Source organism: Hermetia illucens, chromosome 3, assembly GCF_905115235.1.
Source record: "Hermetia illucens chromosome 3, iHerIll2.2.curated.20191125, whole genome shotgun sequence".
NCBI lineage: Eukaryota > Metazoa > Arthropoda > Insecta > Diptera > Stratiomyidae > Hermetia > Hermetia illucens.
The window spans coordinates 51,965,531-51,978,813 of record NC_051851.1 but is presented as its reverse complement, the minus strand read 5'-3'; the positions used below and the strand labels follow the sequence as shown (position 1 = coordinate 51,978,813).

Here is a 13,283-nt window from a genome sequence, read left to right as displayed (position 1 = left end):
GTGAGACAGCACAGCTCATCTAAGCTTCAATCATTTTAGACGGTTCACTAAGTGTGGCCTCGCATTGTCATAATGGAACACGATTAAAAACCTCCGGGCGTTTCTGGATGAGAGATCCGTTCAAATCTCCTAATCTTCGACAATAATCTTTCGAATTGATCGTTCGATTCTAAGTAGTAGCTAAAAAAAACCACACTGAGAGCATAACCTCCTTTTGATGAAGTCCTTTGAGGCGGATGTTCACGTCTTCAAATTAACTTCTTTAGATTAACGAAAATTCCAAATATTGAAATGAACCGTATCCAAACTTCTCTAGAAGTAGCATTTTTTTTTACTAATTTTGAATGTTTCTGGAATGTGTCGCGTCGTACAACATGGGATGTACTTGATCACTGACATAATTGCATCCGAGGATGGCCGAGGAAAATTTTTAATGTCAAAATTATCAGCGCGGAATCAGTTGTGGCCCCTCCCATAACCTTCACACAATTTTTCACGAGCTTTACTCGCGTAAAAAAGTAAAATTTGGCGAAAATGCAGTTTCATCATCATCATCAACGGCGCAACAACCGGTATGCAATCTAGGCCTGCTTAATAAGGTATACCAGGCATCCCGGTTTTGCGCCGAAGTCCACCAATTCGATATCTCTAAAAGCTGTCGTTCCGTCTCAGGCAGGGTCGGACTCGTTTTCTTTTTCTACTATAGATAATTGCCCTTACAGACTTTTCGGACTCGATCATCCTCATCCATACTGATTAAATGACCCGCCCACCGCACCCTATTGAACCGCATTTTATCCACAATCAGACGGTCATGGTATCGTTCATAGATTTCATCGTTATGTAGGCTACGGGATCGTCCATCCTCATGTAGGAGCCAAAAATTCTTCGGAGGAGATAAATCGCGGATTAAGACAAGAACAACAGAGAAAAAGTAGAGTACACAAATGATTTACATATATTATGTAAATAGTCGAAAGTTTCGTATTGATTTTCAGACTAAAAGGCTGTCGAACTGTGAACGACATACCACTGGCAGACATAATGGCAGTCTACTTTGTCAAACCCTCAACAAAGGAGAAAGAGGAAATCCTCTTCGAAACCATATGATTGCGTAAAATTAGGTATTTAAAGGCAAGGTGAAGAAAAATTACCCAATTGCAATTAAGAATAACAAGGGCCTTACCAATTATGGATTCTGCAATATCGCAACGCCCGTACATAAGGAAACGGTTATAGTAATTGACACCAAATTTGGTGGAAAGGTGGGGATGCGTGGAACGCTTACGCATACAGTGAGTTACATCATTCTACGTGCAAAGGGCGAGTATACATTTTTTTCACCAAATATAGTCATGCGGGTTTTAAAAAGAAAGGTATCGGTTAGTATTTTTCGAAACTGATCTTCGTTTTGACATTTGTTGGAAAGGTGGGGAGGTCGGGGATGAAAACTGATCATTTCTTTCACGGACTGATTCTCAGAAACTTCAACCGAAAAATCTGAAAAAAATCAAGAGGCTGTCACTATATGGTACCTAGACTCCGTAGTGTCCTCCATACCGATATCTGTTCAAATAAAGTTAACAGTATATTACTATAATTTTTAGTAATTGATTGCAAAACCCCACTTAAGTTCATCTTAGAATCACGGCTACAATATAGAGCATGATCCTACCAAGTTTGATGGAAATCACACTATTACCAACAAAATTATAATAGGCCAAAATTGTCGCTTCTGTGCAAATTCAAAACTTTGATTGTCAGTTATCACGCGGAAGTGGTTATTCTCAAATAATATATGCATATATTACGTGCTAGGTACCAATGAGACAAATGTCCACTCAAATGTTTTTATAAAAGAAACACACAAAACCTTTCATACCTAAAGCGCCCAGCTTCCGGTTTCCCGACTTGTTTTAAGTTGAAAAGACATGTATATTTTCAACAAATTGTTAAATTTATTTCATTCGAAGTATTGGCCATCGCTAGCTACACAGTTTTGCCATCTTGATGCGAGTTTGTGGGTGTCTTGCCAATAGAAGCGTGTTCCATTGATGCAAACAAGTGGAAGTTAGAAAACACCAAGTCTGGTGAGTAGAGCGGGTGGGGTAGGACATCCCAGCGAAGTTCAGCAATGGTGTCCTTGACTGCTTTTGATGTGTATGTCTGACCGTTGTCGTGTTGATTACTCTTCCGTGCCAGGTGTCCCATTCTGGTCGCTTTTCAAGCAATGTAATCGCACCTTTGAACTTTTCCTACGACGTTCAAACGTAGAGAGATGCTCGCTTGAGCCACATTTAATTGTTCTGCGAGTTGTTTTTGAGGTTGAATGTCACCCTTATCGAATAAAGCTTGCAGTTTGGCATTTTCAAAGTTTTTCGTTTCTCAAGTCCAAATTGCCACTTTTAAATCGTCAAAGCCACTCTTTGCGCTGTGTTTGGGATAAAGCATGCTCACTGTACACCTCCATCAACAAAAGATGACTTTCAGGAGCACTTCCTTCCAAATGAAAGAAGATTTTTAAAGATGCCCACAAAACCGCATTTGCTGATGGTGGATTCGACATTTTCAAAGCGATTAAAAACTATGTTGTCGTATGAAACCATAAACGCTGTGCCTTATTTATGTTTGGCAGATGTCAAACCAATAAGAAGAAATTAACAGACCACTACAGCCACTATGTGTGAAGGGCGATTTCATAGTTATACACGTGGTATACGAGAATTGAAGGAAATTATCTATCTATTATTCTATTGAGCAGTTTGCAAATTCTGATCATGTGACATCAAAATTTTATTAGTGAGAAAAAAATGAGTAGAATGTAATTACTTTTCATGGTGCAACCCCATAATGATCACGGATATCCTCATTTCAATCACATCCGAAATGAGGATATCCACGATCGTTATGGGGTTGCACCGATCGTGGAAAAGTTGCGAGAGAGGTCGTCGATGGTATGGTCACGCAATTCGTGCTAACGAGAATTCACTTGCCAAGATTGATCTGAACATCGAAGTCGATGGTAAACGACCAAAAGGCAGACCTAAACAACGGTGGCTTGATACGCTAGATGGGGATCTAAGAGCCTCGAGATTGCACCCACAACAGGCATTCGATAGAGCCAAATGGCGAAACGGATCACGACGAGCCGACGCCACTTGTGAACGGGACAAAGGCTGAAGAAAAAGATGAAGCTGTAGAAAATGAAATATTTTTGCCCTTCGTGGGAGGATGGGAATAATTTCACGAAACAGTTCGTCCCTTGTTTGTGGGAATAACGGAGTTTCTGATAGACTCAACCAATCTAACTTTATGAAAATAAAAGTAATTTGTGCAGAAGCTTATGTGCAAATGTAATCCAAGAAATTGACAAATTTCGAATAACTTAATTCTGGAGAATGCTGAAGCACATTTTGTCGAACAGGCAATGTTGAAATATAAGCCCTGCTTAGTGTTCCTTGTTCACTCCGTAGCGAAGTATAGGGCATCCACGCAGTCTATTTGTTGTTATTTTTCTTTTATTTGTCAAAAGATACTGAGCTTCAGTTATTCATTACATTAAATGCTGGGAAAGTGATAAGCTCACAAAAATGAACAGACATCCATGACGACATGACATGACATCAAATGTCAGACCTGTTTCTTCTTCTTTTTCTTCAGTCTTTGTCCCGTTCACAAGCGGGGTCGGCTCGTCGTGACCTGTTTCATATAGTACTAATCGAGACTTTCCTTTTAATATCCCTCATGGCTATATCCGGAGAAAAAAGTTAGAACCACCTCTTCGTGTATATGGAAAATCTTCCTTGAACTTCTCAACAAATCATGCCTTTCATTCTATGCATGGAACTACAGAGTCTGCACATGTTCACCAAATTTTATCTCAGTAGATGTAACTGCAAATAAGAAAAGTGTAACAGAGAACCAGACAGGAAACCGATTTTAATAAGGTTTCGTTTTTAAACTAAACCTTAAAAAGATACATGGTTTCGATTTCAAACCACGATTACAAAATACTGACGAATTGAGAGTGCTGTCTATGGCAATTATACGCGTTGAATTGGTAAAATGTTTACTATTATGCCAAATACAAACAAATTAGATAAGGAAGATTGTTTTTCAAAGCAACCATGGAGTAATGAAAATTATTCTTTTCCAGCAAAGCCAATGATCTCCTAAAGTGAAGCATATTTTCAAGCCTCGCCCAAGACCTTTAATGTTGCTACCAAATAGCTAGCTATAAATGAACCTCAAGGTGCTTTCGAAATCATGAATATTTAGAAACCAAGCACTCAAATAATTCATCATATCATCTAATTCCAAAAAAATGTATACAACCAAGTGATATTTGACTGAAAAGTTCTTCTACAGTCATTTCAAAAGAGAAAATCCTAAATCCATAGTATTCCATTTAATGCCTACGTGCAATATTCCACTTTACTTTGCAATTTCCGTTCAACTCTTCAATCAGTCATTACAAAGAACAGGTAGGCAGTGAAGTAATCAGGTGTCGACTTTAAATAATGGCAGACAAGAAATATTCGTGATGTACATCTACACAGTGAATATACCTTATCTTACATGTATCGATTCCTACCCCTCATAGTTTTTAAAATGAATTCCACGAATTTTTTTTTGGATTGATGTTTCTCCAGGTACAGGTATGTTTGCCCAAGTGTACCACATGACTTGTATGATGTTCTAGTCATGATTTTTTTTTCAGACAAAAAAGAGAAAATTTGATGATGAAATTTGACATCAATGAAATAAGGCAACATCTAATGTCTCAGAACGATTCTATTGATGAGATTTATATTGGCAGTATTCAATTTTTTTAATGATAGATTGGAACCCACGAATCAATCGTGCTTACGCGTAGGTTTAGTTACGTGTTCACAGCAAATGCATGCCCGATAAGACTGTCAACTTATAGCACGCAATATTGTTTTTCCCAGATGTTAGTGATTTTTCGTGAAACATTCCGCAGGGGTTATTGTTCGGGATCAATGATAGAAGTTTATCGAAGCATTATCTGTGTAATCAACTTGCTTATCTGCTTATACCAATAAGGTGGTTAACGATTCTTCTATATCAGGTCCAGTTGCCAAAACAAACTTAATTTCCCTTGTTTTACCACGGTTCTACGGACTTAAATTAATTTCAAGAATCCTTTGCAATCCTCCCTCGGTAACTACGGCGACAAACTAATTGATGTCTTGAATTCTGAAGACATCAAGAGAAGGCTTGGACAAACAACAACAGATCAATGTCCTTCCCATTGTTTAGAAATTGTTTAGACACCCCCCACACAAGAACAGTTTCCCCACATCTGAAATCATGTGTAGTGTCATAATTATCGAAAGAAAAACAGGAGATCCCTTGAAGCTTTTCAAGTCCAGATTTCAATCAAGCAAACAAAAGATAAAAATAAAACATAAAATATACACAGCCAGCAAAGGAGGTCATCAGACAATCGGAATCTTTGTTTTTTATTTTGATTTTTGTTGCTTTTATTCATGTGTTATCTTCTCCTCTTCCATCTCATTGTATCGCATTTACAAGTGACTCAAAATACACACGCACGCGGTCTTCAGGGGCCTTAGCTGGATAAATCTGCAAAACTGTACACATGCCATGCAATAAGAAAAACAGCCCAGTCATAGCTATCGATAATGTGGAGAAGGGGAAAAGTATTTTTTTCTTCTGCGCAAGTGTAGGTGGTAACAGCTTTCAACTACACACATGCACGATGCAAAATCTTCAAAGAATTGGAGACAGTAATGACGCGAAGTGGATGTACAAACAAACTTGTTATTGTCTATCTTGTCTCTAATGAAAATTACATGGAATTGGATGTTATCATCGCAGTTTGCGTAAATAGGTACGTACGAATATATGGAGAACGTGGCAGAAATTAGCAGATTTGCAATGCAATCTGAACATAAATAGAAATACATTGGAAAATGTGAAGTGCCTGCAATATGGAATTTGCCCGTAATCTGGTTATTTGGGATCATTAAATATCACGTACAATCTGGGCTAGCAACTAACAAATTGTCTTAGCTAATCATGTCTAAAACACTGGATGAAATCCTAAGGTAAGGACGGGTTTACAGATATAGAAAATATTGTGCAGAATGTGTAGTCCAATAACGAAATTTGAAGAATTCGGAAAAGAAAACAGATTTTTTTTTTTCGTTTCTGATTGGCGATTAAAGCCTTTGCCAGAAAAATTCGCCTGGTGCATTTAATTGACACCTTATCAGTGGAAAGTTCTGATATGGAGCACACAATGAAAATCAGCTGTTTAAGCAAATTGTTTTCCTGACAAGTAAAAATTAAAATAGATTTGTTGGACGAGTTCTAATGTTTGAACCTTTGCTTATTTGGAATATTTGACGTATCGAAATCCACATATTTTGATTCATGTTTAACAAGACAAACGTTATTAGATATGTCTTTCATAGCGTGTTGAAAATTGCCTATCATTTTTCTGCAAGACTAACCAGGATCTAAACGTTTATTCACGAAGAGCAACAGGTCAGAACGCCAGGGCGCATCTTAGGCGGTTTTTTTTTCCAAAACCTTGATTTTGCATATTTATTTACAGTTGCCACTATTTACGATTGACAAAATTGCATTTAGGTTCAGGTACCATAGAATAAGCAATTGTAGAAATGAAATAACCAAGAACTATACCAAATGGATGTCAGTGGCTTTGTGACACGTCAAATGTTGCTACTCAATTGTTACAAAGCTCCACTTTATACATTTTAAAATATATTAGATAAAGTTAACAAGAAACATGCATATGCACTGATACGGGATCAGAACTTCGCATTTTGCTCACTCTTAAAGCGTCCAATTTGCATCCAACTTGATAACAAAACGCGCATCAGTGCTTTGTCAACACTGTGCTATTTGATTCCTCTACTCCCTCGTTAGTAATAATGTTAGGTAGGTACATTAAATACCTACTAACTCCCAAGGCTATATCTGCTGCTTCGATTCTAATGTCATAAGCTTGCAACATCTCGTCTGTATTCCATCCCAGCTTGCTTGGAAATGCAGAAGTTACTCTTGAAACCCAGCTTTTTGTACTGTAATTCAGTGTCCAGCGCAAAGTGGTGGACGAGTACGCCTAAGGGGTTTGTTTACAAGATTTCGTGGATCCAGTAGTGTACTGGTATTTTAAATTCTATTGAACTTGCTCCTACCATAATACATGCTCCTTAGCGCATGTTGCCAAACAATGGAGACGCATGTGAGGATATGACGAACTGTGATTGCATTTTGCAGTTTAAACTTCAATTCAGCTCCGTATTCAAGACCAAACTCGGGTTTCATTAGATTAGAAAATAAGGGCAATTTTTATTTGTTCAAAGGCGGGAGGTGGAATCTAGGTATCGTCTTTTCTCAGGATGGGTAAAGGTAAGTGATAGTGGGGTCCTTCTGAACAAAATGGACATACGCTTGAAGTATGTTGCTGGGAGACCCTGCCATTTGCAAAATGAGCACTGTCATTACATTCCTGTTAGGTCCTACGACAAGCCGACCAAGAATACGCTTCTACGGTCATGCTAAATTACAAACCTCGGAAAAATACTAGAGCATTCACCTCAGTCGACGTGGCAGGGCGAGACGTTCATTTCTTTACCGAATACGCACCATAGTTAAATAAGCGTCGGATCGATCCCCAAAAAACCCTTTCAGTGCTATGAGATTAGCGAGGGTATCGTTGATCGTTTCGACACCCTCGACCTAGTACTTGTCAACACATGGTTTGTTAAATGGTCTCCTCTTCATCTTATATTGCTTATGTCCTCATGAGATGCCGCCATTGACAGCAAAGTCGTCCGCTAAGAGAACCTACTTCAACATCGACCGTTGATTGCGGTCCTGCGAATCCAGCCACCCTTGCAACAACGCTATCACCAGGCGCTGCGGGAATGAAATGGTAGTGATTTCACGAAAAAAGAGAGGAAATTGTCTTACTCAAACATCATCACCCACTATAACGTAGTAACCAAACAAAAATTAGACCCCCAAAGTATTCTATACATCCGTCGGGATCATCAAACCGGGTATGCCCAAATAAAAGTCGGTCAGAATAGGCGCCTCTATGATAAGTTTCTCATCTTAACCGGAAAGCAAAACAAGTCGGGAAACCAGCAGCTGGACGCTTCAGATAAGGATTTTGTGTATTTCTTATCTATTGATATTTGGGTGGACATTTATCCAATTTATACCTACCTCGTAATGTATACGTATATATAATGCCAGACTATTCCCTTTTGCCTGATGCATTCAAAGTCCAGCACATTCATTCAAAGCGCAGCAAATTTGCACAGAAACCTCAACTTTGACTTAATATAGCTCTGTGGGTAATAATGCGATTTCCATCAAACTTGGTAGCTCCATGCTCTATGTTATATCTATCTACTGCATGAGATGAACTTAAAGTGGTGTGCAGTCAATTCCCCAAAAATATAGCAATGTACTGTTATTAACTTTATTTAAGAACGTATTGGTATGGAAGGTATTTTGAGGCCTGCCGACCGCAGCTTCGTAATTTCTTTCCGATTTTTAGTTTGTGTAGTTTCTGACAACGGGTGATGAAAGAAATGAACACTTTCCGCCCTCGCACTCCCCCCACCCCCTTCGACTTAAATCTCACAACTGAAACCAGATTTGAAAAATACTAACCGAGACTTTTCACCTGATATTTACACCCGCCTTTTGCATATATGGGACCCCCTTTTACTCACACTTGTTTTCTGTCACATTATTGAGGGTAGTCATCGAATCGGGAAGGAAGCGCAATCGTCCCAACATTGAAAAAGAATTGTAATTTGGCAGAATGTTCAAATTATCTCCTGAAGGATTTTGAACGCCACACTCCCGACATTATTCAAGTGATGATAAAATGTTCCATGAAATTATTGTACACCATATATCAGCGGGGCTAGTGTAAAGCAAAGCTCCATACGATTGACGCAAAAACGGACGATTCAAATAAAAAAAATAAACCGAAACACCGGACATTTGCACTACCGCTTCTACGGTCCTGAGTGCTTAGCAGCCTCCAAAGACAATGAACGCCGCTTCGTAGTTACGGAAACGAAGATGTTGCGCTGGATCAATAACGTAACACGATATGATCACATTCGAAGTAAAAACAACCGTCAACGAAAGGTCATGATTTGAAACATCTCGTCTCTACCCGGGCCAAGCCTATGATCAAGAAAGGAGACGGATCAAGTCTAACCACGCTATAAAAACTAAGGGAAAAAATAAAAAAGCTCATGAAAATCAGATGTGCAGGATGTTTATTTTGATCGATGATTGGCCTAAAACCGACGATTGACTCTGGATGAATTTTTTGCGATAAAAATACAGAAATACAAAATCCGAAAGCTATTTTCAAGATGGCTTCTAAAACTACAGACAGGGCAGCGCAAACTGAATTGGTTTGCAAGCGCTCGCGAATTCTGTGAGCGATTTTAAAGGTGACTTTCTAAGTTCGATTATAGCTGAAGACATCACGTGATGGCTATGTTATGGGGCAGAAAAAAAATAATTTTGATCGAATTTCTGCCTCTGCTATCCAAAAACAATGTCCGCCAGCAAACGACCAAAGTCATTAAGCTGGGATATGGTACCCTCAAATTTTCATTATTCCACCTTCCTGAAGATTCACATGAGTGGTAAAAAATGTTCAACTGACGAAAAGAGTTCCAGAACGGGAAAAAGGGCAGGAGAATTCTTTGAGGAGAATCTGCATAGAACAGAAAAGCGACTTGGTTGATAAATAACATATTTGTCAACAAAAAAGTCGGCGGATCAGCGACCTATCCAAGAACTGCCCGTATCTAATGTAACTAGGGATGAGAATAGACAATACTGACTTTCCAGCAACTAAGCTATATATTTCCTATGAATGAGAATGAGAGGAAAAGCGGTTATCCTCCGGATGAACATCACTACGTAGCAACAATCAATGTCAGTGGTTAAATGAGTGACAATGCATTCGTACATCAATTTATTCGACAGATATATGGAATGAAAATCTCTTCGCCAGGGGTGGATAGACGGAACTCCTAATATACTTTCTCTTCCACAACACTGGCTTCTTGTGCCACAAAAACTATTATACTATTCAGTCTTGGAGCATTGTTTGCCCCATTATTGAGGATATTTTGATGTACCCTCACTAAACAAAATTCTGATTTGAAAAACTTTTGCTCCATAGCTTTTGTTTCTACCACGACATGCTGCCCAAAATATTTCTCGTTGTTTGCCACGATATCCAGCGTACCATCGCAAATTAGTCAAAAAATAGTTCTGGTTTCGCTTCCACCTTGGTAAAATTCAAATAACTGAAAAGAATAGCGCTGGACTATTATAGTGGGAGGTCGTGATTTAAATCTCTCTGGTGGTAGAGGGATTTGTATCGTGACTGAATGTTGAATACAGGTCAATTCAGTTGTGAATAAGCACCTGAGCCAAATCAGGATCCTATAGTCTGATGTAGGGAAATCCGTGAGATCAGTTTTTAGAACGTCTCCGAGAAAAAATTTCTTTCATTTAAATTAAGGAATTAAGGAAGGATTCAAGGAACGGAACAAGTAAAAATTTGAAGGGACAAGGTTAGGGGGTACGAAATTTTGGCCAACTGCTGCCAACTCCACCATATTTCTCTGGGTGATGAAATATGACGTTATCTTTATTCACCAAAGATAGATGTTCTTCCTTCAACGCTGCCTCGAGACCCTCCCTTTAGCTGAATACATTATACTCCCACTGTTGGGGTTTGGTTGCAAAAACATTTCGCAGTGAATAATCCACCAAATATCCCCACAGACGCACAAGAAACACTAGAGTGTGAATTTCTGCTTTTTGATATCGATGACGACGTTTCGTTCTTCTTGCAAGCGGCTCTGCAGTGTTTACTATCTTGTAAAAAACCCATCCCCAGTGTCTAAATTGAAGGAAAACCTTGCGCTTTCTGCCTATGCTGCTGTGAAACGCAATTGTTCAGTCTTCCCCGTTCTTAAAGGAGAACCCCTGGGGAACCTAGAAATCAAATTCGACAGCATAACCCAGGGATTGGATCCTTCTTTTTATAGTGGTGTGTTGGATGTGTATTGATCCTCTCTGATAGTTCAACAAGAGCTAATTTATTCTCCTTCTCCAATCTCTTTATCAATTGGCAGTTTTCAAGCTAATTTGATCGAAAAAAAAACGAAAAACTGTGCACACACCGAATATAAGTATCTAGTGATCGTCATATTTACGGCCCAAAAACCAACTCTACATTTTCAGGGGGCGTAAGAAAATACCGATACTTCCAGAAATCAGGATAAATGATATCTTCAGGGCGGTAGCGCAAATGCAACCTCTACAATTGCGGGAATTAAAATGTTTTTTTTGAAGCACCAATGTCTTATGTGTTGCAAAGCGATAGATCACCTTCATAGTCACGGTCCAATTCCACTACCACCATTGTCTAGCTAATCATCTTGGAATAATAACAGTCTACAGTAGGTATAATGCCGCCGAACGACCTTGACCTTACTTCCCGAGCGTTAACAACAAATTCACCGAACCTTAAGATAAATAACACCCTTGGCTTGACGGGTTAAGAAACAATCAGACTCGGCCTTTAACATATTTCCCACCCAATTCCGCAGAACAGTGAATCCCTTCATGGACAAATCAAACTTTTCAACTTTCCATCCCAACATTTCCCAAGAGACTATTCCATAAAACTGTCCCCTGACTTGGTACCTCGACTATGCTCCGACCATCGCGTTCGCCGTCTGGGCGGATATGAATGAGCCCACACTTTCTTGGTAGTTGGCTCCTTGCCTCGACTCGACTGTGGAGGGATGTGAACTGTGTGGACGTAGAGCAGACCGATATGTGGCAACTACGCGCCCGTGTAGGCACTTGTGCTCCCTCGCCGCACGTTGCTGACACGGTCGAGGAGTCAGGCAATGTACAGTTGCGGAATGAGGAGCTCAAACGCTGTGTGGGCTCCCGCACAAGTTCCCGAACTTCCCCAACCAGCAACCGAAGCCAAGTTGCCCCCAAACCTCCGTCCAAAGCTCTGACGAAACGAAAACAAAATACAACCATCACAAGTTGGTGATAGCAATTTGACCGTCATTCATTTCTACCCACTGCTCCTGCTCCGCAGCTGTTTCATTCCTATCAATTTGACAGCTTCGGAATTGGAGCCTCTGCTTTACATACGGTAAAAGGTTTCGGGAAGTACCGCAATCAATGCAGGAACAGACGTCGCATTTTCTAAGGAACTTTTACAGCTGTTTCGAAATCAACCATTTGGCGATACGCTCGGGTAACGCAAAAACACTGTGAAAACGATAATACATAACATAATCGCCGAATGACGTTGCACTCGCCCTGAAAAAAATTAAACGCATCGCAATTCCGAGGAATTCCACAATCGGACGATTCTCAACCAAGGCCACGGGCTTTTTGCGCAGAGACCTCATTAACCGCAAGTACCATATTGCAAGACGTACAAGCTTCCGTAACTCGTTCAAACGCTCCACAAAAATATCTAAAAACCCAAATTTCTACAATAAGCGACATGAACATAACAAAGATGGCGGACGTCGGGCTGCCTATTGGGACAGAAACTGCACAGGATCTCGCACATAAAATTCTCGCTTCTGTACCGCCAAGTACCATATTATATTCATAGAAACATAAACTTTAAATATTTGCTAGTTGAACGGTACTTACAAGTTTAAACGGTCGTTTCACGGTCCAAAATACAAATCACAAATGACACGGCATTCTTAACTACACCACTCGTACTGTCCAAAATATCGAAAAATTGACAGTCGGGAAGGACGGATGAAGCGGGTCATGTGACCCGTTTCCTATTGGAAGGTGAACAACATACAAAAATTGCGTTATTTAATGTGAACCGTTTTTTGTTCTGAATATCGTAATTTTCATTGGAATGACATTTGGAGCGGGAAACTAATTTAAAATCTTGATACAAAAGGTATTTGTTGCTGAGAGTACAAAAATGTGTAGTTTGTATTTAGAAGAAAATCTAAATCACTATTTATTAAATTCGAATAATAATGTACAAAAGTTATCTCACAGTACATATCTTAGGGTATAATTAGAACCACCTTTTTGCATTCAGACAACCTACAATTTGCATGTTCCATGCCAGCTACAATAAAGAAGTGTTTTTAATTGTAAAATAATATTTATGACTAAAAGGAAAAAGAATGCGACAT

The 13,283-nt window shown here is 39.4% G+C and overlaps 1 protein-coding gene across 2 annotated transcripts in view; it reads right to left on the bottom strand.

The window, feature by feature from the left end:
* Positions 1 to 12,914, bottom strand: part of LOC119650595 (AN1-type zinc finger protein 5) — an 80,984-nt gene extending 68,070 nt beyond the window's left edge. The window contains exon 1 of one of the 2 annotated variants that reach the window (XM_038053446.1): positions 12,772 to 12,914. The gene's annotated coding sequence lies outside the window, so the exon portion shown is untranslated. The remainder of the gene's footprint in view (positions 1 to 12,771) is intronic. The other variant, XM_038053451.1, reaches the window with a different exon arrangement.
* Positions 12,915 to 13,283: the final 369 nt, after the last annotated feature.